We start from the raw sequence: 25938 nt of genomic DNA, 5'->3' as shown, positions 1-25938 counted from the left end.
ATTTGACATAACTGAACCTTTCCTAAATAATTATGCTGCTTCCAAAGCTCACAACTTTTTTTCTAAACCAAGCTTCTTTTGGAATCTGTCTCCACACGGAGATGTTCTTCCCTATTTTATTCTAATAACATTTTTGTGCTTATTTTTATAGCTGCTAGACACACCTACCATCATCTCCAATATCACCACAGAGTCAGACACGACCGGAGTGACTTAGCAGCAGCAGCAGCAGCAACTAAACTGTGGTAACTGCAATCTGTATATTATTGTAACCATGTAAAGCAAGGATGACCCGACTGTAACTAGGATAACTTTCTGGCTTTTCTTTTTATCCATAGTGTCGCTAATCCATCTGACATTCCTTGGTCTAAATTTCCCTCTAGGATTGATATTGCCTTATTCATCATTTAACCACTTGCTGCTGCTGCTAAGTCGCTTCAGTTGTGTCCGACTCTGTGCGACCCTATAGATGGCAGCCTACCAGGCTCCCCCGTCCCTGGGATTCTCCAGGCAAGAACACTGGAGTGGGTTGCCATTTCCTTTTCTAGTGCATGAAAGTGAAAAGTGAAAGTGAAGTCGCTCAGTCACGTCCGCCTCCAAGCGACCCCATGGACTGCAGCCTACCAACGCTTCTCCGTCCATGGGATATTCCAGGCAAGAGTACTGGAGTGGGTTGCCATTGCCTTCTCCATTTAACCACTTGACCTCAGAATCTCACCCAAAGTTTCACTAACACAGTTGTAATGTAATTATAACCATCCTCCTAGTTGCTCTGAGCACCTGTACTTACAGTTTGCAGTTTCACCTCTATTAAGCCAAGGAGAGTAATAGGTTTTTCTGAATCCTGCTGCAGGATTAGGAAATTGAAGCTCCTTGTTCTTGTTGCTGCTGCTGTTACTCTTCTGTAGGAAGTTAGTTCTATAGGAAGACTTAGGTATTTTGTTAAAACTGGACTTTCTGGATGTTGTATCTGGGTGATACCCTAGTGCGGCAGATTTGAAGAACTGTCCCTTTTATTTCCCTAAGCTGCTCCACAAGAATTGCTCTCCAAATACATGCAGGCCTGTGAGAGTAACTGTTGAACTTTGAAGTCGGGAACATGGTTAGATATCTCAAACTTGTAGTTTTGTAGGTAAGAGCAATACAAACACTTAACGCCTGATATTTTATCTGTTATCTCTCAAATCAGAGTCTGGGAATGGTGATCTTGCCTTGGTTATTTACTCAGGAGTACTCCTCTCCTTGGGACTGCTACAGTGAGATGTCAATGCCTCCTTCACAGTCTCTCTTTTAGTTTCTAGGAAATAGGACAATATCTCTGAGTTTTTCTTTTTATTTACCATAAAGCATCCTCTAAAGAATAAAAGGTGAATATAATTTCCTTTCTTCTTATTCTGAGCCCCCAAAGGAAAACCCATAGAATCAAACTGGGCAGACTCCTGTGACCATCTTGACCATCACAGTATAACAGAAGTAATGGCACAAGCCTTCTGGGGTTAAATGACAAGAACACCTTGCACTTTTGCCGTTTGCACTTCTTAGGACACTTATTTGTAGAACTCAGCTGCTACGTAGGCTGTAAGGATACTCAAACTAGCCCACATAAAGAAGCCATGAATAGGTAATTTAACCAGTGAAAGTGAAAGAAAGAAAGTGAAGTCGCTCAGTTGTGTCTGACTCTTTGTGACCCCATTGACTGTAGCCTACCAGGCTCCTCCCTCCATGGGATTCTCCAGGCAAGAGTAGTGGAGTGGGTTGCCATTTCCTTCTCCAGGGGATCTTCCCAACCCAGGGATCGAACCTGTGGATCTCCTGCATTCCAGGCAGACGCTTTAACCTCTGAGCCACCAGGGAAGACCTTTAACCAGTAGTCCAGCCAATAATCGGTGTCAACTGTCGGTATGTGAGGGAAGATGCATTCAGATGATCCCTATCTTCATCTCAGTCTATCAATCTTTCCAGCTAATACCCCATGTCTGTTAAAATACATAAGAAGTCTGCCCTGGGTCTAGACTAAATTCCTGACCCACAGAACCTGTGAATACAATTGTTATTTTTATAAAATTTTATGCAGCAAAAGTAACTGGAACAGAAATACTTGATTCTTAAAACTGAGTGGTAAGATAAGTGAATTTATCTTTTCTTGTCTATACTTTCTAACACTTATACAATGCATACGGTAACTTGTGTAGTCAGTAAGGACAAGTTGGTTGATTAGGTATGGATGGGAGAAGGAAGGGTCTGGGGTGCTGCCAAATTTCATGTCCTTGGAAATGAGTAAGGAGAGACTGTTATGCATTAATTGTTCTCCTATCTCATCCATATAAAGAACACTGGCAGCATGCTACTTATTAAAGCATTGTACTAAGCAACCTCTTTAAAGTAGCCCCCAAACTATAATAAAATGTGATATGATAATTTCCCATACTTACCAAATACTGCCTACCTGTAGAAATCTTCTTCTTTGTAGCTAAATGGCTAATTCTGGGAGATACCCATCTAAATTCAATACAGCCCACTTGATGGTCCAACTGTGGACCACCTTTCATTTTCCCCCATTTCATTTTCCTAGTTTTGTGCTTCAACTGATATACCTCAAGATTTACGATTTTTCTGACAAAAATGAAACGAGCCAGCCAGATAGTTGTGGCCCGCAGAAGGATAAAAAACAGTCTGAATAAGAAGCAAGGATCATTTTGACCACCAGTTCACCAAACAAAGCCAAGATATTAGCATCAAGGAATAAGCCAATTGCTGACATAAGTGCAAGTTCCAGGAGTCGCTTGTTTCACCTAATCGAATTCAATAAATCATCACAACTAGACAACTCTAAATACTTTATTTTCCCTAAGTAAGTGAGTCTTGCTTACTCTTCCAATTTCTGGGGGAAAAGTCATTTACCATGTCTGGAATGGATTGAGCTGGTTTAGGATGGGGGTTCCACAACATAAGCAGAAAGCAATTTCTATACACAAATCTCTTAACCACACTAGGACTTAAAGATTGCATTCTGGTGGTACTCCATAGAAAAGAGAAAGAAGTAATGTTTCATCTGAGATATAAATTAGAGGCCAATTTGTTTCTTCTAATCTTCTTCTAATCTTAAAGGAGTTAGTCTATGAAAATCTAAAAGAATTCTATCTTGTCCATTTTGGCACAGAATACTTGGAGATTAAAGAGAGGAACAACAAGGCCTTTTGGGGGATAAAAAAAATGAAAATAACACAAAAAAATACATCTTTGTTACAAGTGTGGCCAAAAGTATAAAGCTTGATATCATACAAGATTTTCTTTCTTGGCAGCAAGTGTTGCTCTTACACCATTGAATGTCATTGCAATCATATGGTATCAATAACAAAAGAATTATGGCCAGAATGTCTAAAGACTGCTCTTGCAGACTTTAGATTTGAATTCTCCTACTCACAAATTTCAAAAGCAGTTCATTTGGAACTCTGGCCAGTTTTTTGACCTTTCTGCTGACCTGAAAGGGTTATGTATCTAGGATAAGACTCAAACTAGTGTATGGAACATCCCTTGGAGTGGCCAAATTTTCTCTTTATGACTGTGAAACAATTTCCAAGTCACATTTTTTCTGTTGTAGATCTTCCTAGACTATTGAATTGTATAATCCCAGTACAATCACATCTAATTTCTGTCTCAAGATTTTGGTTAGGCTGTTTCAAGATGGTCTAAACACTCTACCAATTGATAGCATTATAATAGGCCTTTTGAATTAGATTCTGGCGGGAGCTTCCCTCGTGGCTCAGATGGTAAAAATATCTGCTTGCAATGCAGAAGACCTGGGTTCGATCCCTGGGTGGGGAAGATCCTCTGGAGAAGGAAATGGCAACTCACTCCAGTACTCTTTCCTGGAAAATTCCATGGATGGAGGAGCCTTGTGGGCTATAGTCCATGGGGTTGCAAAGAGTCGGACCCGACTGAGCGACCTCACTTCCCAGAGGCCAGACATGGGAGCTTATGTCTATTTTCTACCTTATTTTAATTGGTCTTTGTGGCCAGCATGGTCAAGACATTAAAGTTTTAATTAAGGTGGTAGGAGTGGAGTAAAGAAAATAATAAGATAACTTGACGACATTCTGAATGTTGGTTGTAGGGGGAAAGGAAACAAAGTTGACTAAATCTTCTGGGTAACTGGACTAATAATAAGATGAATGATGTAATGTGGATGATTTAGCTTTGGATGGTCTCATGCTAAGAAATAATGTATTGTTAACATGCTCCAGCCACGTCTTAGGTTTATTTTTAAACTATCTTTCGTATAGTAAAACTGTTGTCAAACAATATTGTAATATAAGCACTCTCTCTCAAAACAGACATGGTAAATTTTACAGCAAGTGTACAGTCCAGAATTATTTCCTGCTGGATCTCAAAACTAAAGAATTCTGAAATTAAGTCACTTACCAAGCGTTCTAAAACTCAGAGCCAATGAAAGTGTTCTCTCACCTTCAGGTTTTTTAAAGGTCCCTTCTCTTACTTAGCAACCTTAAGTGCAAGAAATTCTCCTGTTACTACTAAATAAAAATCATTTTTTGTTTATATTTTAAAAATAATGTGTTAAAATGAGACTGAACATTGAAAACTTGATTTTAATTAGATTTTAAAAATTGATTAAAAGCCTACTTTAAATGTCATACTTAATAGTGAACTATTATAGGAATTCTCATTGGTTAAAAAAAAAAGATTATGATTACTTTAACTATTACCCAATATTGTTCTGGTTTTATTCCCAAAGAAATATGACAAGAAAAACTAAGGTATATTGTATATTAGAATTGAACATAAATTATTTTCTAATTGATATGTTTTTCAGAAAATTAAAAAATAATAAGTTAAGGGGATAGATAAAAGATAACATAAGGCTGAGTTCTCATCATAAGGAAAAAAATTTTGTAACTGTGTGGTGATGAATGTTAACTAAACTTATTGTGGTAATAATTTTGAAATACATATATAATATTTATTGTGTTTGACTTTTTGCAACCCTTAGACTGTAGCCCGCCAGGTTTCTCAGTCCACGGGATTCTCTAGCCAAGAATACTGGAGTGGGTTGCCATTTCTTCCTCCAGGGGACCTTTCCGACCACACATGAAGGAGACTTCATTAATGTGCATTAGAGGATATCCCAGGTTAACCTGTCATACAAAACTGTTTCTTGATCCTTTAAATTCTATACCAATTCTACAACTACTTTATCATATATAAATGCATAGTATATTCACGAATTCTACACCTAAAACTAATACTGTTATATGTCAATTATATCTCATTTAAAAATTATTAAATGAAAATTTGCTCAACTTCCCTCAACAAAGACATGAAAAAGAAAATTTTGATTCCTTTTTTAATAAAAGAGGTTTGGCAAATTGACATTCAATGTACTTAAAGAGAAAATGTCACTTATAATATAAGTGGTAATGTAATTGATACACTTAGAAGAATATTTTACAGTATCTACAGTTTAAAATGTTCTTAATTTTTGACCCAAAAATTCTACCTGTAGTAACTTTTTTCTGTGAAGTAGAAATTAAAAAAATATAAAGATGTATAGAAAGATGCTCTCTGCCACACTGTGTGATAAAATTTGGACACTAACTTGTATTAGTCATAATTCATTTCATTTATGAGTGGCGGGGGAAAATTTTAGCTCAAATAAGATGGATATTAATTTCTTATTCATGTAAAATTCCAAAGAGGGAGTCTAGGGTAGGTATAAAACTTAGGGCCCAGATTCCCTATGTCTTGTGCTTCCACTCTGTGGGCCTTAACCTCAAGATACAAACATGTGCTTATAGGCAGCAGAATAAGGAAAGGAAGTAAAAAGGCAGAGGGGGTAGTCATTCTGTTTCTTGGGAAGAATCTTGGAATCTGTTATTTGATACTCTACCTACAGTCTATTGTCCAGAACTTAGTCATATGGCAATGCCTAGCTGAAAGGGAGAATGGAAAATATAAACTGCATTCTGGGCAGCCATGTATCTAGCTAAAAATGTGGAGGCACTATTATATAGAAGAAAGGGAGAATGGATCTCAGGAAACATACACCAGTCTCTGCCACATGACTTGCTGACCAACAACAGAATAGGGTATAGAACATCATACAGTTAAATACTATGCAGTCATAACAAAATAAGCCAGCCCTACTTGGAAAGTTGTTACAGAATATGATCTATATTCAGCAGTTTCAAAAAAACCACATGTGAGAAATGCCTGCATATGCTCATCAAAAGACATGTTAAAATGTTCATTTCCGAAAATTTAAAATAGCCCCAAACTGAAAATGCCACAAATGTCCACTCACTTAGAATGAATAAGTAAAAGATGGCATATTTACCTAGTGAAATTCTTTACATAATGGGAATGAACACTGTTGCCATATGCAACAATATGGCTGGTTCTTAAAACATAATGTTGAAGCCAGACCCCAAAACAATGTATACTCCACTTTATATAACTTAAAAAAACAGAAAAATTATAACCCTATAGGGTGAGAAAGCAGGAAACAGTTACCTTTAAGAGATAGTAGGAAAGGAGCATGAGAGAGGCTTTTGAGATGCTGGTAATGTTCTACTTCCTGAACTGAGTTCTGATTACTTGGGGATATTCACTTTGAGAAAATTCATCAAGCTATACAATTACATTTGGGTAATTTTTGTATACATGTGACATCAGTATGATTTTTAAAAAGCACATGTACACTTGTACATATGTAGAAAATCTGGAAGTATATATGCTACATTAATTAAGAGTCAGTAAACTCTTTCTATAAAGGGCCAGAGAGTAAATATTTTAGGTTTTGTTGGTTACACAATCTCTACCACAACTACTCAATTCCATTGTTGCAGTGCAAAAGCATCCTTCAGTCAGTCAGTCAGTTCAGTTGTTTAGTCATGTCTGACTCCTTGCAACCTCATAAACTGCAGTAAGCCAGGCTTCCCTGTCCATCACCAACTCCCAGAGCCTACTCAAACTCATGTCTAGATGATACATAAATGAATGGGTGTGGCTATCCTCCAGTAAAATTTATTTACAAAACCAGGTGACAGGTTGTAGTTTGCCAACCCCTGTACTAAAAACTGTTCATAGTAGTTACCCCTGAGGATAGCATTCAGGGGAAAGAGGATTTTTACTCTTTACATGTAAATGTAAGATGTCTATAATGTCTAATATTTTACAATTAGCATTTTATTTAAAGCATCTACTTTTATTAAAAAATCAAATGTTCACCTGAAACAAAAAACTGGATCTGAGTGCAATCAATGGACACTTCAAAGTAACAACAGAAATCTGATGCAAGTCGGGCATGAGTATGCTGCATTTTAACTGTCACCTAAAATGCCACACCTACAGGATTCTCCAGGCAAGAACCCACTCCAGTATTCTTACCTGGAGAATCCCGTGGACAGAGGAGCCTGACTGTTGTCTATGGGGTCGCAAGAGTTGGACATGACTTAGTGACTAAACCACCACCACTAAAATGCCTATAAGAATACAGAAAATTTTATTACCAATCCAAGAGAGGATTAATATCTGTTAATAATAAAAAACCTATTCATCAAGACTCTTTATCTATACTTGTAATTTCCGTTTAAAACAAATATTAGCCATGGTACTGCCATATTTCAACTTTCCATGGTATAACAAGAAAATCATTGCTTTTACTCTGTACATGGAACATATGTTTTGATCAAAGTATAAGAATGCCAGTGGCATAAATGTACATATGCAAAAAAAAAAACAAAAAAAAACTCTGATTAATGGATCTGGGAAATATTCACAAGTAAGATGAAATTTACTTTTGAACTTTGTCAAGATAAATTTCAACTGTTTTGCTTTAGTAATAGGAAAACAAATGTAAGCCAGAGTTCTAATAATCCATGGCTTCTAAGGATTTAAATCCACTTGTAGACCCAAGATATACACAGACAATAGGTAATAAGCTTTGAACTGTCTGTGCCTCTTATTTTGGCAGGTATACATCAGTGCTTTAGAAAATGAGAGAAAAATTATTGTAACCCAGTGTTGAAGAGAACAACTGTTCAAAGAAGAAGAATGGATAAGATTTGGAGAGTGGCAAAAGAAAATCAGATTCTTTTAGCTGAGGGGAACAGCAGGAGAAACAAAGAACAAGGTTCCAAATGAGAAGGACCTCCTCAAAAGACTGTGAAACCAGTTTCCTTTGGGAGAAATCCAGTTTAAAGTATATAGGCTTTCTCTTGAGTTCAATGGTAAGTCTAAGTAGGAGATTGAGCAAGGAATTAATGATTCTTAAGAAATCTAACTTTTAGACCATGTGTACAGCTCATGATTTTCTTCCTCACTCCCTTCCAAATATGCAGCCCTACAATTGCAAAAATTCAAACCAGGATCTTAATACATGACAGAGCCTGGAGGGTGAAAGTAAAAAGTGAAAGTGTTAGTTGCTCAGTCATGTCCAACTCTTTACAACTCCATGGACGGTAGCCCACCAGATTTCTTTGTCTATGTGATTCTCCAGGCAAGAATACTGATTGGAATGGGTGGCCATACTCTTCTCCAGGAGATCTTCCTGACCTGGGCATAAAACTCAGTTCTCCTGCATTGCAGGCAGATTTGTTACCATCTAAGCCACCAGGGAAGCCCCTAATCGGGGTAGTTCTGGTATAAGTAGCTATACGTGGCAGGTAGTTAACTTTCCACATCTAAATGCCAACACTTTTAGAAAAACTATTGTTGAATGGCCCATACTAATGCTTTTTTTTGTTGCTGTTGTTAGTTTTGATGTTAGTTTTTCATCACTATAATTTCTACCAGTATCTCTGAAAAAATTTCATTCAAGCTCAACTCTTAAGAATTCCTAACAGGTGACCAAAAATCTAGCAAAATCATTTTTTAAGTACCATAGTTTCTTAGTAGTTGCCCATTCTTTTATACTCATCAAACCTAAACTTTGTGTCTCTAGGCTTCTGGATCTTATGAAGAGTGTCAGAACTAAAATATTCTTGCTGAAGTATCTCTCCTCCTCAGGAAGCTTGTTTTGTGTTTTATTTCTAATGCTTTCAGGGATGGTTGTCCTGTAAGAGTAGGAGAAGGTAAACATAGCTGTTTACCTACATCATCTATCCTAAACTACCTAAAATGCCTATGTTTTGCTGAAAGTTTAATTTTTGTTTTAGGTTTGAAAGGCTAACAAAAGAAACCACTTGTCATGAACAATAAACAATTTCAATATTTAACAGAGGATTAATTGACTTAATTTCAGTATACAGTCATTAAAAGAAAAGAAAGAAATAATAGAGAAAAGTAACAGCATATATACATCACCAAATTGGGCTGACCAACATCCAGACTTAAACAGTGCTGAGAAGTCCCTTGTTAACAGCAATCTGGAGTCCCAATTAGGAAAAGGTCCCCAGCAGTGCATCCACCTCATGGTTGACACTACAAACTGTAGTTTTGGGAGCACCCACTTATAATCTCAGGCCACAAGCTGATATCATCACTTTTGCATGCAAAAATGCAGCTCTGTTTTGTTTTTAACTATTACAATGCTGATTGTTTCATTTGGTAAGTCATAGGATTTCTTTAGACTCCAGGGGCTTGGCCAGACCCTCAGGGGCTCAAGAATTCCAAGACACACTCTCTTTCTTATCTAAAGTGCCACCTGACTTGCTGTGCTTGCAGGCAGACATGGAATCCAAGCGGTCTCCAGGCAGGTCAGAAGCAGGTTAGAAGCCTGCTCTCCTGCGTCTGAAGCCTGAACAAGACTTCCTCCACTTTAATTTGTGTCTGTAGGAGAGTTATAGATCCAAACTACCAAGGAGAAATCCAAGTAATATTACAAAATGAGGGAAAGGGTGATCTGTTTATAATAAACATGATCAAATCACCCAATGGCTGATTGTTCCATGTGTAATTGGCAAAGTACAAAAAGAGAACCTCTTACCTTATTAACAGTTAGAGGTGATGGAAGATTTGTATACACAAATGAAATACATGCAATTGGAGTCTGGGTGAATGAAGCAGCCTCATGGTCCTCCTATACTTGCTCATGTGATTGCACATGGGAAGGATAATACCATATTAGTGATGATTCCTGGACAGGAAAGATGGAAATATGTGCCATTAACATATTGTTTTTATCGTAAATTAAATTAAAAGATGCTTGTTCCTTGGAAGGAAAGCTATGACAAACCTAGACAATATACTAAAAAGCAGAGACATCACTTTGTCAACAAAGGTCCACATAGTCAAAGCTACGGTTTTTCCAGTAGTCATGTATGGATGTGAGAGTTTGACCATAAAGAAGGCTGAGTGCTGAAGAACTGATGCTTTTGAATTGCAGTGCTGGAGAAGACTCTTGAGAGTCCCCTGGACAGCAAGGAGATAAAACCAGTCAATCTTAAAGGAAATAAACCCTGAATAACCATTGGAAGGACTGATGCTGAAGCTGAAGCTCCAATAGTTAGGCCACCTGATGTGAAGGACTGACTCACTGGAAAAAACCCTGATGCTGGGAAAGATTGAGGGCAGGAGGAGAAGAGGGTGTCAGAGGATGAGGTGGTTGGATGGTATTACTGACTCAATGGACAGGAGTTTGAGCATGCTCCAGGAGATAATGAAGGACAGGGAAGCCTGGTGTGTGGCAGTCCTTGGGGTCACAAAGAGTTGGACATGACTTAGCGACTGAACAACAACATTCTCATAAATAGACTATTCTTGGAAGACTGACTGTAATGTGGATTGTCATTCATACCTCAACCTTCAAGGATATGTTATAGTAAAAGGAAAATATGAAGAAAGCTACTGGGTAATCTTCAGCTGGAGAAATATGAGTCAGACCTGAACTCAGGATAACTTCACCTGTCCAGCAAACAAGCCCTGTTCTTTCTTAACTTTGACATTGTTTGGACAGAATTTATCTGTTTGATAGATTACACAGTACTAGTAGAGCTATAGTTCAAGCCTTGACCATTAATGCAAGTGGATGCCTACAACACTTAAACCACATGAACTTAGCTTAACGTATGACAAAAACTTTCTGCAATTGTTTAATGCCTCAGTAATATTTCATCTACACCAAACTAAATCCTTAACTGACATATTTGATTGGACTGTTTACTCTATGCAGGTATTATATTATCTTGCTCAAAAGGATAAGGCCCAGGCATTTTTAATGTCTACTAATGAGAAGTCAAGTGGGCCTTAGAAAGCATCACTACAAACAAAGCTAGTGGAGGTGATGAAGTTCCAGTTGAGCTATTTCAAATCCTGAAAGATGATGCTGGAAAAGTGCTGCACTCAATATGCTAGCACATTTAGAAAACTCAGCAGTGGCCACAGGACTGGAAAAGGTCAGTTTTCATTCCAATCCCAAAGAAAGGCGATGCCAAAGAATGCTCAAACTACCGCACAATTGCACTCATCTCACATGATAGTAAAGTAATGCTCAAAATTCTCCAAGCCAGGCTTCAGCAATACGTGAACTGTGAACTTCCAGATGTTTAAGCTGGTTTTAGAAAAAGTAGAGGAAGCAGAAATCAAATTGCCAACATCTGCTGGATCATCAGAAAAGCAAGAGAGTTCCAGAAAAACATCTATTTCTGCTCTATTGACTATGCCAAAGCCTTTGACTGTGTGCATCACAATAAACTGTGGAAAATTCTTAAAGAGATGGGAATACTAGACCACTTGACCTGCTTCTTGAGAAACCTATATGCAGGTCAGGAAGCAACAGTTAGAACTGGCATGGAACAACAGACTGGTTCCAAATAGGAAAAGCAGTACGTCAAGGCTGTATATTGTCACCCTGCTTATTTAATTTCTATGCAGAGTACATCATGAGAAACGCTGGGCTGGAAGAAGCACAAGCTGGAATCAAGATTGCTGGGAGAAATATCAATAACCTCAGATATGCAGATGACACCACCCTTATGGCAGAAAGTGAAGAGGAACTAAAAAGCCTCTTGATGAAAGTGAAAGAGGAGAGAGAAAAAGTTGGCTTAAAGCTCAACATTCAGAAGACGCAGATCATGGCATCTGGTCCCATCACTTCATGGGAAATAGATGGGGAAACAGTGGAAACAAGTGTCAGACTTTACTTTTTTGGGCTCCAAAATCACTGCAGATGGTGACTGCAGCCATGAAATTAAAAGACACTTACTCCTTGGAAGGAAAGTTATGACCAACCTAGACAGCATATTGAAAAGCAGAGACATTACTTTGCCAACAAAGGTCCGTCTAGTCAAGGCTATGGTTTTTCCAATGGTCATGTTTGGATGTGAGAGTTGGACTGTGAAGAAAGCTGAGCGCCAAAGAATTGATGCTTTTGAACTGTGGTGTTGGAGAAGACTCGAGAGTCCCTTGGACTGCAAGGAGATCCAACCAGTCCATTCTGAAGGAGATCAGCCCCGGGATTTCTTTGGAAGGAATGATGCTGAAGCTGAAACTCCAGTACTTTGGCCACCTCATGCGAAGAGTTGACTCGTTGGAAAAGATTCTGATTCTGGGAGGGATTGGAGGCAGGAGGAGAAGGGGATGACAGAGAATGAGATGGCTGGATGGCATCACTGACTCGATGGACGTGAGTCTGAGTGAACTACGGGAGTTGGTGATAGACAGGGAGGCCTGATGTGTTGCGATTTATGGGGTCGCAAAGAGTCGGACACGACTGAGCAACTGAACTGAACTGAATGTGTACACATGGAAAAAATTATTTAGAGAATAGATTCCTAACAGTCATCCCTAATGGCTTACAAAGTGCCCTGACACCTTGTGCCGAGGAACGTTATCACTATAGTGTAGTTAACACAAGTATCATGTGCCAATTTCATGTGTTACCTATTGTATTTAGAGAAGAATATTGTTCCCTCATTTCATCGGTAATTATTTGGACTTTGATAACCACACCCACTAACTGATAGATTGAGTTAAGGCTACCAAGGGACTGCTATGTGGACCAACTTCTTGCATTTGGGAATCCTAGTTATTGGAGAACTCCATTAACTATTGTGAAAGGACTATCTCTCTTAAATCCTATGTTTTTTTAAAATAACCCCCCTCAATTTGTATGTATTGTAACCAATTATGTAGAAACTATTTCTATGTATGGAACCCCTTTTTTTCCGATGCCTAACACATGTTGATCTTATATTGGAAGGGGACCACCTATTACTTCCCCCCCCCACCCAGGAGAACTCAGGTATTGTGGACACAAATGTTACTCCTTACTCTTTCTGATCCCATATTAGCTTCCCCTTAGAACCCTTATGTAAGGTTTTGCAAGGAACCAAAGATTTACAAAATTTCATACATAAATGCAATGCTACCTTGATAGAACATTCTGTTGTTACTACTATTGCAGGAGTTGATGTATAAAAACATACTTCTCATTCATGGTGGGGCTTTTTCTTTACTAAATCCCCTACTGCTCAAAAATTGTTTTCTGCTTTGTTTAATCCTTTGTCTCTTTGATTATTCTGTTTCTTTTGATTATTTGGAATTCTTATATAGAATAATGAAAGCTGCTTATGTAATTTTGCCTTATTCCTGTGCTCTTCAGCCTAAACAATTCCGAGGCTGACTGTTAGGAAATTAAAATGGAGGAAGTTTGTTCAGGTTTCAGAAGCAGGAGAGTAGGCCTCTGACCTTCCTGTAAGCACAGCAAGTCACAGTAGGCACTTCAGATAAGAAAGGGAGTGGGTCTTAGAATTCTAAGGCCCTGAGAGACCAAGCCTCAGGGGTCTAAAGAAATCCTATGACTCACAAGGTGAAACAAACAGCATTATAAAATTTAAAAAACAAAACATAGGTACATTTTTGTACACAAACTGATGATGATATCAGTTTGTCGCCTGGGATTATAGGTGGGAGCCCCCAAAACTGCAATTTGAGGTCTCACCCCAATAGGGTCTCCAGATTGCTGTTAAGGAGGGACTTCTCAGCACTGTTTAGTCTGGATGTTGGTCAGCTCAATTTGGTGATGTAGGTGTACTGTTACTTTTTTCTTTTGTTTTTATTTCTTTTCTTTTAATGACTGTATATTTTCTTTTAATGACTTAATGAAATTAAGTCAATTAATCCTCTATTAAATATTGAAATTGTTATTTGTATGTGACAAGTGGTTTCTTTTCTTAACAAACCCTTTGAACCTAAGATGAAAGTAAAACTTTTGGCAAAACAGTTTATCATTCCTAATACTTGAACCAGGTAAGAATCGCATTAAGACCTTTTGAGGAGGAAAAGGAAAAGGATAGAAGAGGATACCATCCTCTCTCATTAAGTGAAAGTCGCCTTTCTCCTTGGAAGATAGAGGTGTAAATATGAGGGTAAAAAAATACTAAAGGGAATGAAGTCAAAGCACGGCAACAACAAACTTCAGGAAAGAGGTCCCCTCTGCAGAGGCAGACTGTATTAAAATGAAATGCTTTTGGCAAGCAAACTGACTCTCGGCTGGCTAGGATAAAGTGATCTGGGTGTAGCAGCATTTTTTTCCGTGGATATATGTACTAGTTTTTAAATTTTGAAAAAAGGGATGTTTAATTTTCAAGGATGATGTTTTTTGAAAATAGGTGGTGGGAAAAAGTCCATATTGGTTTACCCTTTTGGGAGACCATGGCTAAACCATCTATATCAGTCAGCTTCCAGCCTCATATGACCATATATTGGGAGTAAAAGGGGATGATTCATAATTTTATGGGATCCCAGCTTCCAGTGTTGCCCTCACCAGCCATTTAACATCTAGAGTTCCTGCCATTTCCATCTTCTTATCCCTAGGCATTTAGAAGAATATTGTTTATTAGATACAGTATTTTCTCATTAAGGATAGGGTTGTTTGCATGTTATATAATTTCCATATTTTTACTTTAACTTATCTATATAATTATATTTGAATTGAGTTTCTTATAGACAGTGTATTGTTGAGTCATATATTTTTATCCACTTTGACAGTCTCTTTTGTGTGTTCAGACCATTTACATTTAATATAATGATGGTGTTTTTGGATTTAGACCTGTCATTTTATTATTTGTTTGTTACCTCTTTTTCCTCAAATTATTGTTTCCTGTTTACTTTCTTTTGGATTATGTGAATATTCTTTTGATATTAAATTTTACTTGTGTTTTCCACTATATCTCTACATAGAACTTTTTATAGGCTAATCTAGGAATTATAGTATACATGCTTAATTTTCTACAATCTACTTAAATCAGTATTTTACCACATCAAGTGGAAAATAGAAACAGTATTGTAGTCTTCTCCCTCCTCCCTTTATGTTGTAGCTGTCTTATGTATTACGTCCACATACATTGAAAGCTCCATCAGACAATGTTATAATTTTTGTTCTCAACCATACATTAATAAATTCAAAGGGAGGGAAATTGCCTATCAGAAGCATCCAGATATTTACCATTTCTGTTGCTCATTCCCAAACTTTCAAGTTTCCTTGTAGTATTATTTTCCTTCTTTCTTAAGAGCTATATTTAGTAATTTTTTTTAGTGTAGGTCTGCTGGGAAGAAATTTTCTTAGTTTTCTCTCAGCAGAGATGTTTTACTTCATGTCTGTTTCTGAAAGATATTTTTGTTGCATATAGAATTCTGGATTTGAGGTGTTTTTTTTTTTTCCTTTCAGTACTTGAAGTTTGTTGTGCCATTTTCTTTGTGGTTCTGATGAGAAATATAGTTATTAAAATTGTTGTTTCTTTTTTTATGACAAACCATTTGTCTCTGGCTATTTTAAAGATTTTTTTTGGTCTTTAATTTTTATAAATTTGATTATGTTGATTATGATTTTGGGGTTTATCCTGTTTGTAATTTGCTTAGCTTTTTGAATTTGTACATTTATGTCTTTCACTGAATATGCAAAGTTTTCCTCAAATACATTTTCTTCAGAAACTTTTCCTTTGTACTGCATTTTTCTCTCCTCCTTCTGGTTCTTCAGTGACATAAATGTTAGACTATTCTCTATTGTCACTCATGTTTTTGAAGGTCTGCCAGTTTTTTCTTTTCAATTTTTTCTCCTTGTTCAACCTGGATAATTCCAGTTTTTCTACCTTCAAGCTCATTGTCTTGATCCTCTGTCATCTCCACTTGACTGAGTTCACCCAGTGAGTTTTAATTATTATACTTTTAATTCTAAAATTTCCCTTTGGTTTTCTTTTATATCTTCTACTTATTTTCTGAGAGTTTCTATCTTCCCATTCATTCCAACTTGTTCATTAATTCTAATTTGTTCTTACTTTCTGGAGCATTAAAAAAAAATTATATCTGCCTTAAAGTGTCTGTCAGTTAGTTCTAATATCTGTGTCATCCCAGCACTGGCATTTATTGTTTTCCCATTTGAGTTGAGATTTTCTTGTTTCTTCATATGCTGAATAATTTTGGAGTGTATCCTGAACATTTTGAAAATTATATCATAAAACTCTGAGTCTTAATTAAGTTCTATGGAGAATGTTAATATTTTATTTTACTAGGCATTTGATCAATTGGATTCATGTTGCAAGGTCCAAGTAGATTTCTGTGGATGGTGATTTTGATGTCAGTTCCATTTTTAAAGCCTTTGTAAAGCCATTTAGATCTGTCCAGAATGTATGCCACCCAGTGGCCAGTCTGGGACCTGGGCAGTGGTCTCTCTCTTCATTTAGTTCTTAACTGAACAACTGTTCACTGTTATTTAAGATGAGATCCATGTATGTGCAACTTGGGAGTGAGCCCAGGAGCTCACAAGCAGATTTACATAAGTCACTTAACCGAGTACTTCCTTCTTCCTTATCTGTTACTTTTTGGTCCCTATGGCTCTCCTTTCAGTCCTCTGGACAGAAATCCAGTGTTTTATCTACCCTATTCTGCTGCACACAGTCCACAGCTATATCTATGTTTCAACTAAGAGGAAGGAGAACAGGGAATAAAAGAGCAACCAGAGTTCACTCCACTCTTTTGAAATTACAGGTCCTCTGATGGGAGAGAAATAGTCCCATCCTGCAGAATTTAAGTCACCTGCATGCCTTTGGTGCTGCTGTCCTATAGCCACAGCCATGGAGCTGGGATGAAAGAAAACCAAAAAATAAGACAAAAAGAAAGAAAAAAGTAAGAGATTTTCTCCACTCTCTCTAAAAACTCAGAGATCCCTTTCTCATGTCAGGTCAGAACTAGAGGACTTCTCCAGTAGCTCTCTCTTTGACAGAAGTCAATATCAATTCAATATTGATACTGAAGTGTCAATATCCACTTCTGGGTTTCAGGCTGGCTTGAGTCCAGGCTGGAGGATCCTGGAGTCAAAAAATGTTAAACCCGTTACTGGATCTGTAGTATTTCAAATGATGGTCTTCTTCAATCTGTCTGCTGTTTTGTACTTTCAGAATCTTCAAATAGCTGCTTCAGGCATTATGTAAAGGTTTTATGGGTCCATTCAGCTAGAGTGATAGGTTGAAACATATTGATTTTGCCTTAGTCCAATATTTTTAAAACAAATGAATAACATGACAGCATAAAAGCAAGAATAACGAATAAAGTCAACAAGATTGCATGTCAAATTTAGTTGCAAGTAAAAGTTGATATTTTAGTACTGGGTGCTAAAACTAGTCAAATGTTTGCCTCCTGCATGGTAACTGGTGACAAGAGCCAGATATGGATTACCTAGTTCCATACACCAATAGAATACTCATCAGAAGCCAGCATTCATTACTCCGGCTAACTAAAGTAGCTTATTTGCTTAGCTTTCCTGAGAAAATATCCTTGCTTCTGTTTTCTGCTGGATACTTTTATATATCAGAAATCACTTAATAACCACAACTCCTTGGTTGGAGAGTGGGAATTATTTTCAGGTTAAGTGACTTGTCTACTAAGTGACAAATGTTAACTAGATGGATGGCGGGGGGTGTGATTGGCCTATTGAGTGGAAATACACTGGGAACTAATGGAAGTAGGAGGATAATTAAGCATTTTTTTCATTCATGGAATAAAGTTGGCATTTATTTTCTATAGTCAAGAGCTACTCACATACTGCAAGGAATATAAAATGGATGGAGAACTAACCACCTCTACAAAGACCAGTGTTGACTGACCTTGCTCATTATCCTAACTTTTGCTGAGCTTTCTCAACTTTAAACTCTACCTTTCTGCTAACTTCTCTCTACTTTAGCTCAATATGCCATTCTAGATGGTCTACTTCTCTGATGCTAAATGAGTTACTCAATACTTAGTACTTTTTCATTTATGCTAGAGTTTAATAAGAAAAAAACTATCCCTGGTCAGAATCAGGTGCTTACAAAACTTTTGCAAGCCTGAAGTAGCAAAAGTCCCTAATTTTAGATTTAGCACTACCGAGAGACATAGTTGCAGACATCCAGAGTCAGCAATCTGCAGAAATTTGCTGACGCTTTCAGAACTCCTTCCTAGCATCCAGAAAGGTGGATAGCATTAAAAGCAGAATCTGCAAAAACTCATATCTAGGAAGTCTACACTCCCACCTACTGTAATAGGAGAAAGAATATGTCTTTTGTTTCTGCTGCCTTGTAAGACTATATGTCATTGGTAGAACACTGAACAAATTCAAAACCTAGGCAAGAGCATCTAGGAAGGAAGTATAGTAAGCTTCCTCCTAGGCCTTCCAGCCCTGACAATACAAGAAGAGGACTAAAGGGGGTATGAAGTATTTTTCATTACTAAATCATAACACATTCTTCAATATTAAATGCCAACAGTTAATATTAACAAACTAATAATGTTTAATTCTGGTGTAAAAAAAAATAAAACATGTTTTTCATGTGGCAAGTCAGACCTTGGTTGGTATTGACCCTTGTGAAAGAATTTCATTAGTCATAACACATTTGGTAATCATATAGATGCAGTGTTAAGTTTTGATTTTGCACACAGTCTGAGACTACTGAAAATGATAGTATTAAAAATATAACGTAAAAGCAAACAAAATGTAATGTAATATAATGACCCTCAATGCTGAGATTTTTTAAATTACCATCCTATTGTTGGTGTTTAATGATCTATTTGAATGCAGAAAACCTCAATACTGCAAGGAGTCTATAACTGGAATGAACATTTTGGAAAACATTAGAAAACATTTGAACTCATTGTAAATTGAGTTAATGTGGATAGTTGTGATAAATAGTCTTATTAAAAATTGGTTAAAGAATAGAATGTACTCAGAATTTACAGTAAAATATACTTATTACAGAACTGTAGAAAGCATGACACATTTTTTTATGAATAAAGGCATTATTTTTTTCATTAAAAAATCTGAGCAAAGTGAAGGAAAAAATATTTTAACTTATGGGTATTTTACTCCTACAGATGTGCATATTCCAATGGTTTCTTTTGAGAAATACTCATTTCACACTTGAATTTAACAATTTAAAATCTATCATTAGATTTAAAATAATTCTAATGGTCTCAAAATGAATCTTAAGATACTTTCTTAAGCTATGACCAACCTAGACTGCATATTAAAAAGTAGAGACATTACTTTGCCAACAAAGGTCCATCTAGTCAAAGCTATGGTTTTTTCAGTGGTCATGCATGAATGTGAGAGTTGGACCATAAAGAAAGCTGAGTGACGAAGAATTGATGCTTTTGAACTCTGGTTTTGGAGAAGACTCTTGAAAGTCCCTTGGACTGCAAGGAGATCCAATCAGTCAATTCCTAAACGAAATTGGTCCTGATTATTCATTGGAAGACTGATGCTGAAGCTGAAGCTCCAATACTTTGGCCACCTGGTGCAAAGAACTGACTCATTGGAAAAGACCCTGATGCTGGGAAAGACTGAAGGCAGGAAGAGAAGGGGATGACAGAGGATAACATGGTTGGATGGCATCACTGACTCAATGGGGATGAGTTTGAGCAAGCTCCAGGAGTTGGTGATGGACAGGGAAGCCTGGTGTGCCACAGTCCATGGGGTTGCAAAGAGTTGGACACGACTGTGAATGAACTGAACTGAAGATACTTTCTCAGCCTTTCAAAATAGGACACCTCATCTTCTATTATCCATATTTCTAATATTTTTATTACCTAATATATCCAGAATGAAAGAATTATAAATTAAACCACACACGTGCACATACACAGGTGTGTGTGCACATACACACACATAAACACCCCCAAGTGAAGCATTTTGAAGTTAAATATCTTTTGGAGGATGTTAATGCTGAAAAAAAGATGGAGTAATTTCACTTCATCAGAACTATATAGAACAATATTTACAAATAATGGATATCATATTACTAAATTTATATATACACTGATTTTTTAAAGGGATTATAGTAAAACGAAGTACAATTTTTGTCTCTGTAGACCAAAGCTGTATCCCAACAGTCTGCTATCCATTTACTCAATTGTTCAGTTCCAGTATACTTGGATAGCAGCAGAATTACTGACTTATAAACCAGTAGGTAACAGCTTTATCAACTAGTACCGTGCTGTGCTAAGTCATTTTAGTCCAGTCTGACCCTATGCGACCCTGTGGACTGTAGCCTGCCAAGCTCTGCTGTCCATGGGATTCTCCAGGCAAGAGTACTGGAGTGGGTTGCCATGTCCTCCTTCAGGGGATCTTCCTGACCCAGGGATTGAACCCATGTCTCTTAAATCTCCTTCACTGGCAGGTGGGTTCTTTACCATCAACTAGAATACAGTTCTTAATGTGGGGCTCCTTTTGCCTTTACTCTTACAGTCTCCACTTATTACCATAGTTACTTAGATCATCCCCTTTCCCCTCAACCCCTGCAGAGAGGTTGTTTTATGTTATTTCAGATGTTCTTATCATAGTCTAAATTCTTTCCTGGTATCCCCAAACCTCCTAAATGATTGTTTTAAATATTGTATACATTGATGTTCACTCGTTGTGCTATAAAGTTCCACAGATTTTGACAAGTGCATGTTCATGTGTCACGATTACATACAGAAAAGTTTTGCTGCCTAAAAATCCCTTGTGCCTGATCTTATTTTAGAACCCTTGACAACTACTGCTCTTTTATTTCCTCTACAGTTTTGTCTTTTATAGAATGTTATATAATTGGATTATACACTCTGTATTTTTGCTACTTGGTAGCTCATTTTGTTTTATTGCTGAATAATATTCCTGAATAATATTCCATTGTACAAATGTACTCCAGTTTAGCCATTCACCTATTGAGAGATTTCTTCCAGTTTTTGGTGATTATGAATAGGCTGCTAATTAACATAAGTGTGCAGGTTTGTAAGTTTTCAACTCAACTGGGTGTAACCTAGGTAAATACCTAGGAGTGTGACTGCTGAACTGGATTATGAGACTACTTATAGCATTGCATGAAACTGCCAAATTGTATTTCAAAGCAACTGTAGCATTTTCCATTCCCAACAGGAAGAGATGAGAGTTCCTTTTGCTCTGCACTCTAACCAACATTGTCAGTATTTGGTATTATCTGTTTAAATTTTAACTTCTAATATGTATGTAGTGGTATTTCATTGTCATTTTAATTTGAAGTTCCCTAATCAAACATGATGTTGAATATCTTTTTATAAATACTTGCCATTTGTATGTCTTCTTTGGTGTGTTGTTTTTTCAGATCCTTTGCCCATTTCTTAAGTGGGTCTTATTGTTGAGTTTTAAGAGTTCTTTGTATATTTTGGAAACAAGTCTTTATCAGATATGTGTTTTACAAATATTTTCTCCTTTTCTGTGGTTTGTCTTTTGATTCTCTTAAAAGTGTCTTTCACAAAGCACAAGTTTTAAATTTCAATAAAGACAACATTTTATTTCATATTGCGGTTTTTATATTGTTTCTAAAAACTCATCATCAAGCCCAAAGTCTGAGATTTCCCTCTATGTTTTCTTCTAAAAGTTCTATAATATCGTGATTTATATTTAGATCTAAATACATTTTTAGTATTTAGTAAGGTTTGTGTCTAGATTTATTTATTTTTGCTTATGGATGTGGAATTGTTTCAGCATATTTTCTTGAAAAGATTATCCTTTCTCCATTGAATTGTCTTTACTCTTTTACCAAAGATCAGTTGACTGCCTCTGTGTGGGTCTAATTTATGTATCTGTTCTTTCATCTGACTTAACTATTTAAGCTTTGTAAAAAGTCTTGAAGTTGGGTAGTGTCAGTCCTCTGACTTTGTTCTTTTGTATTGTGTTAGCTATTCTCAACCTTTTGCTTATCCACATAGACTTTAGAATGGTTTCATTGATATCCACAAAATAGGGTGATGGAATTTTGATATGTTACAACAAATACATAGATTGAGTTGAGAAAAATCAATGGATCAACAATATTGAGTCTTCCAATCCATGACTATCTTTATACTTATTAAGATCTTCTTTGATTTCTTTCATTAGAATTTTATACTTTTCCACATAGAGATCCTATACAAATGTTCTTAGATTTAAGTTTTATTTTGGGGGTGCTATCATTAACTGTATTGTGTTTTCAATTTCGATATCCAATTGTTCATTGCTGGCATAGAAGAAAACAACTGACTCTGGCAAACTAACTAGCATCTTGCAAACTTGCTCTAATCAGCTATAGTTTCAGAACTTTTGAAAATTTTTCTATAGAGAAGATCATGTCACCTGTGAACAAAAGATTATTTCATTTCTTCCTTCTCAATATGTATACTTTTAATTTCTTTGTCTTATTGAACCATCTAGGACTTCTACTATAATAACGAATATAGGTGGTAAGAAAGGATATTTTTACCTTGTTCCTGACTTCCTGGCAAAGCATCTAACTTCTCACCATTAAATATGTTAGTTTTAGGTTTTTTGGTAGATACTCATTACCAAGTTGAGAAAATTCCTGTCTATTACTAGTTTGCTGATTATTTTTAAAAATATTTTAAAAATATTGAATAAAAATTATTCAATCTTGATTTTGTCAAGTGCTTTTTTTTATTCATACAATTATATAATTTTTCTGCTTATACAATCTTCATCATATGAACCTGGGGGCAGGGATCCTAGAGTAAAACCTCAGGAAACTGTGAGGGCAGCCACTAAGACTGGACTACCAAGATTTTCCAGCTCTCAAATTGGTCCACACGTAGCCTCTATCAATTCATTAAAATTAAAAATTTAATCTTCCAAGAGTACACAGCTTCAGCAGTTTCTGTTCCTAGTGAATTGGTATTGGGATTCTTTATATTCACCTGTCTCTCCAGATTTCAGAGTGGCAGTTTGTCCTCTGATGTTCTTTCTCTGATGAGTCTAATGAAAGTCAATGAATCAGTTTACTTGAGTTTTTTTCTTGTCCTGAAAAGGGAAGTGGTGACTTCCATGCTCTTTACATGTTAAAGCTAAAACTGAAGGTAGATCTGAATCTCTTCTTCATGTCTACAGTCAAGCAACAAGATTTCAAAACTTCTTGTCCAGTCCCTGCATGCATGCATGCTAAGTCACTTAAGTCATATCTGACTCTTCACAACACTGTAGCCCACCAGGCTTCTCTGTTCATGGGATTCTCCAGGCAAGAATACTGTAGTGGGTTGCCACGACCTCCTCTAGGGGATCTTCTTGGCCCAGGGACTGAACCTCCATCTCCTGCAAATCTTGCATTGCATGTGGATTCTCTACCACTGAGCCACTGGGGAAGCCCAGTCCAGTCCCTACTAGCCAGCTAAGGGTTGATATACCATCCTATTCCCACTTCCTTGCTCTAACACTCTCTGTGGGCTTGTTATTGTTGCTATTCTATCTTTATTTTTTTTAAGGAAGCATCACAGTCCTCTGAGGCATTTTATTTGTATGTATTACATCCTTAGAAAAAGAATCTAAGGATTTTCCCTCCTGTATGTTTTCATCTTGCTTTTTCATGGTACATGATACCAGCTGAGGTTGTCAGTACAATGAAACTGATGGGATGGGAACAGGTTATTCTGCTATTTTTCTAGATCTTTGAGTTGCACATCAAATCTGGGGCTGATCACTCCACGCTTATTTAGCCTGCCTGTGAGGTTCACAACAATTTTCCTAGCCCTGTGATCATTAATGATTTCAAATTCGCCAATGTAACCATGCTTCATCATCACTGTTAGAAACCTGACGATGACTTTGGAGCACGACTTAATAAGGACCTGGTGTTTGCCTCTCTTTTTGGCATTGTTGATACTCTTTTGAGATCATCAGCCAGGACATTCATGCACACCATTCTGGCGGCACAGAAAGATGGCGGACAGAGCTATTCTATCTTTAAAGATATGACCTAAAATAATGATGACCACAATGATGACTTAGGAGGACACTCCAAAGGTTTGAGTCTGAGAAAACTTATGTCCTTTGGTTTTTCAGTGTTTTCATGACTGTTCATTAACAACAATGTAATTTTCACTGCTTTATAGATAAAAAAAAAAACATCACAGTGATATCCCCAGAACATGATTATCAGCTATGGTAACTGAGACTGGGAAAGTTATGTTTTATCTTTTAATGCTTCTGCTACTCAGGCTTTTTCTGTTTATTTCTACTCCAGTTAAGACAGATTTGTATGTATAATCTTTCTCAGATCAGTGAACTAGCACCAGGACACCAAATTTCCATTAATATTGTTACCTTTTTAGAGATAGCCTTTAATTAACCAGGTTCTGACTTGAGCAGCACTGTTCTGGTGAGGTATGTGCTTGTGTCTAAGTCAGTGGGTCACTTGGTATCTCCCTACCTACTTGCTAGAAATTGTATTCCTTATCTCATAGCATATATTGGTACAATAAATGACTGCACCATTGTCATCTTCTTTGGCCATATGATCTCATTCCATCACACTTGAAATTGATGAAAACATTTCTCATGTTTGGTAAATAGGCCAGATGGACACACAGAGTCAAGCAAAATGAAGAAACATAAGAATATTTTCCAATCTAAAGAACAAAATAAAACTCCAGAAACAGATGTTAATGAAACAGGTAAGTAATTTAGCTGATAAAGAGTTCAAAATAATGGTCATAAAGATTCTCACTACTGGCAGAAGAACAATACCTCAACAAAGTAAGAATATCAGCAGAGATAAAAGTATAAGAAAGTACTAAAAAAAAAAAAAAACCCTACAAAGATGAAGAATACAATAACTGAACTGAAAAATTTAAATTGAGGAGCTCATCAGTATACTGAAAAGTGAAAGTGAAGTCATTCAGTCGTGTCCCACTCTTTGGGAACCCATGGGCTGTATAGCCTATCAGGCTCCTTCGTCCATGGGATTTTCCAGGCAAGACTGCTGGAGTGGATTGCCATTTCCTTCTCCAGGAGATCTTCCTGACCCAGAAATCAAACCCGGGTCTCCTGCATTGCAGGCAGACACTTTACCGTCTGAGCCACCAGGGAAGCTGACCAAGCAAAAGAAAGAATCAGTGAACCTGAAGATAAGGTGGTGGAATCCATCCAATCAGAAGAGGAAAAATAAAAAAGGAATGAAAAGAGTAAAGACAGATTAAGGGAATTATGGGAAAGCATCAAGCAGCCCAATATATATACTGTAGGGGTCTCAGGAGGAGGAGATAGAGAAAAAGGGGCAGAAAGCTTATTCAAAGAAATAATAAATGAAAATTTCCTTAACCCATGGAAAGAAACAGATATCTATTTGAAGTATCTTCAAATATCTTCTATTTGAAGCTCAGTTCAGTTCAGTCACTCAGTCGTGTCCGACTCTTCGCGACCCCATGAATCGCAGCACACCAGGCCTCCCTGTCCATCACCAACTCCCAGAGTTCACTCAGATTCACGTCCATCGAGTCAGTGATGCCATCCAGCCATCTCATCCTCTGTCGTCCCCTTCTTCTCCTGTCCCCAATCCCTCCCAGCATCAGAATCTCTTCCAGTGAGTCAACCCTTCGCATGAGGTGGCCACAGTACTGGAGTTTCAGCTTTAGCATCATTCCTTCCAAAGAAATCCCAGGGCTGATCTCCTTCAGAATGGACTGGTTGGATCTCCTTGCAGTCCAAGGGACTCTCAAGAGTCTTCTCCAACA

General features: G+C 37.1%; 1 long non-coding RNA gene and 1 pseudogene across 3 annotated transcripts in view; both read right to left on the bottom strand.

The window, feature by feature from the left end:
• Positions 1 to 25938, bottom strand: part of LOC113891514 — a 187362-nt gene that overhangs the window by 38902 nt on the left and 122522 nt on the right. For 2 of the 3 annotated variants that reach the window (XR_003510783.1, XR_003510782.1), the window contains one exon: positions 9944 to 10093. The exons of the other annotated variant lie outside the window; for it this stretch is intronic. This is a non-coding gene — a long non-coding RNA (uncharacterized LOC113891514). The remainder of the gene's footprint in view (positions 1 to 9943; positions 10094 to 25938) is intronic. 3 annotated transcript variants of the gene reach the window in all.
• LOC113891513 lies at positions 23702 to 24143 on the bottom strand (annotated as a pseudogene).

Source organism: Bos indicus x Bos taurus, chromosome 4 (assembly GCF_003369695.1).
Source record: "Bos indicus x Bos taurus breed Angus x Brahman F1 hybrid chromosome 4, Bos_hybrid_MaternalHap_v2.0, whole genome shotgun sequence".
In the NCBI taxonomy this organism is placed as follows: domain Eukaryota; kingdom Metazoa; phylum Chordata; class Mammalia; order Artiodactyla; family Bovidae; genus Bos; species Bos indicus x Bos taurus.
This window is presented reverse-complemented; position numbering and strand designations above follow the sequence as displayed.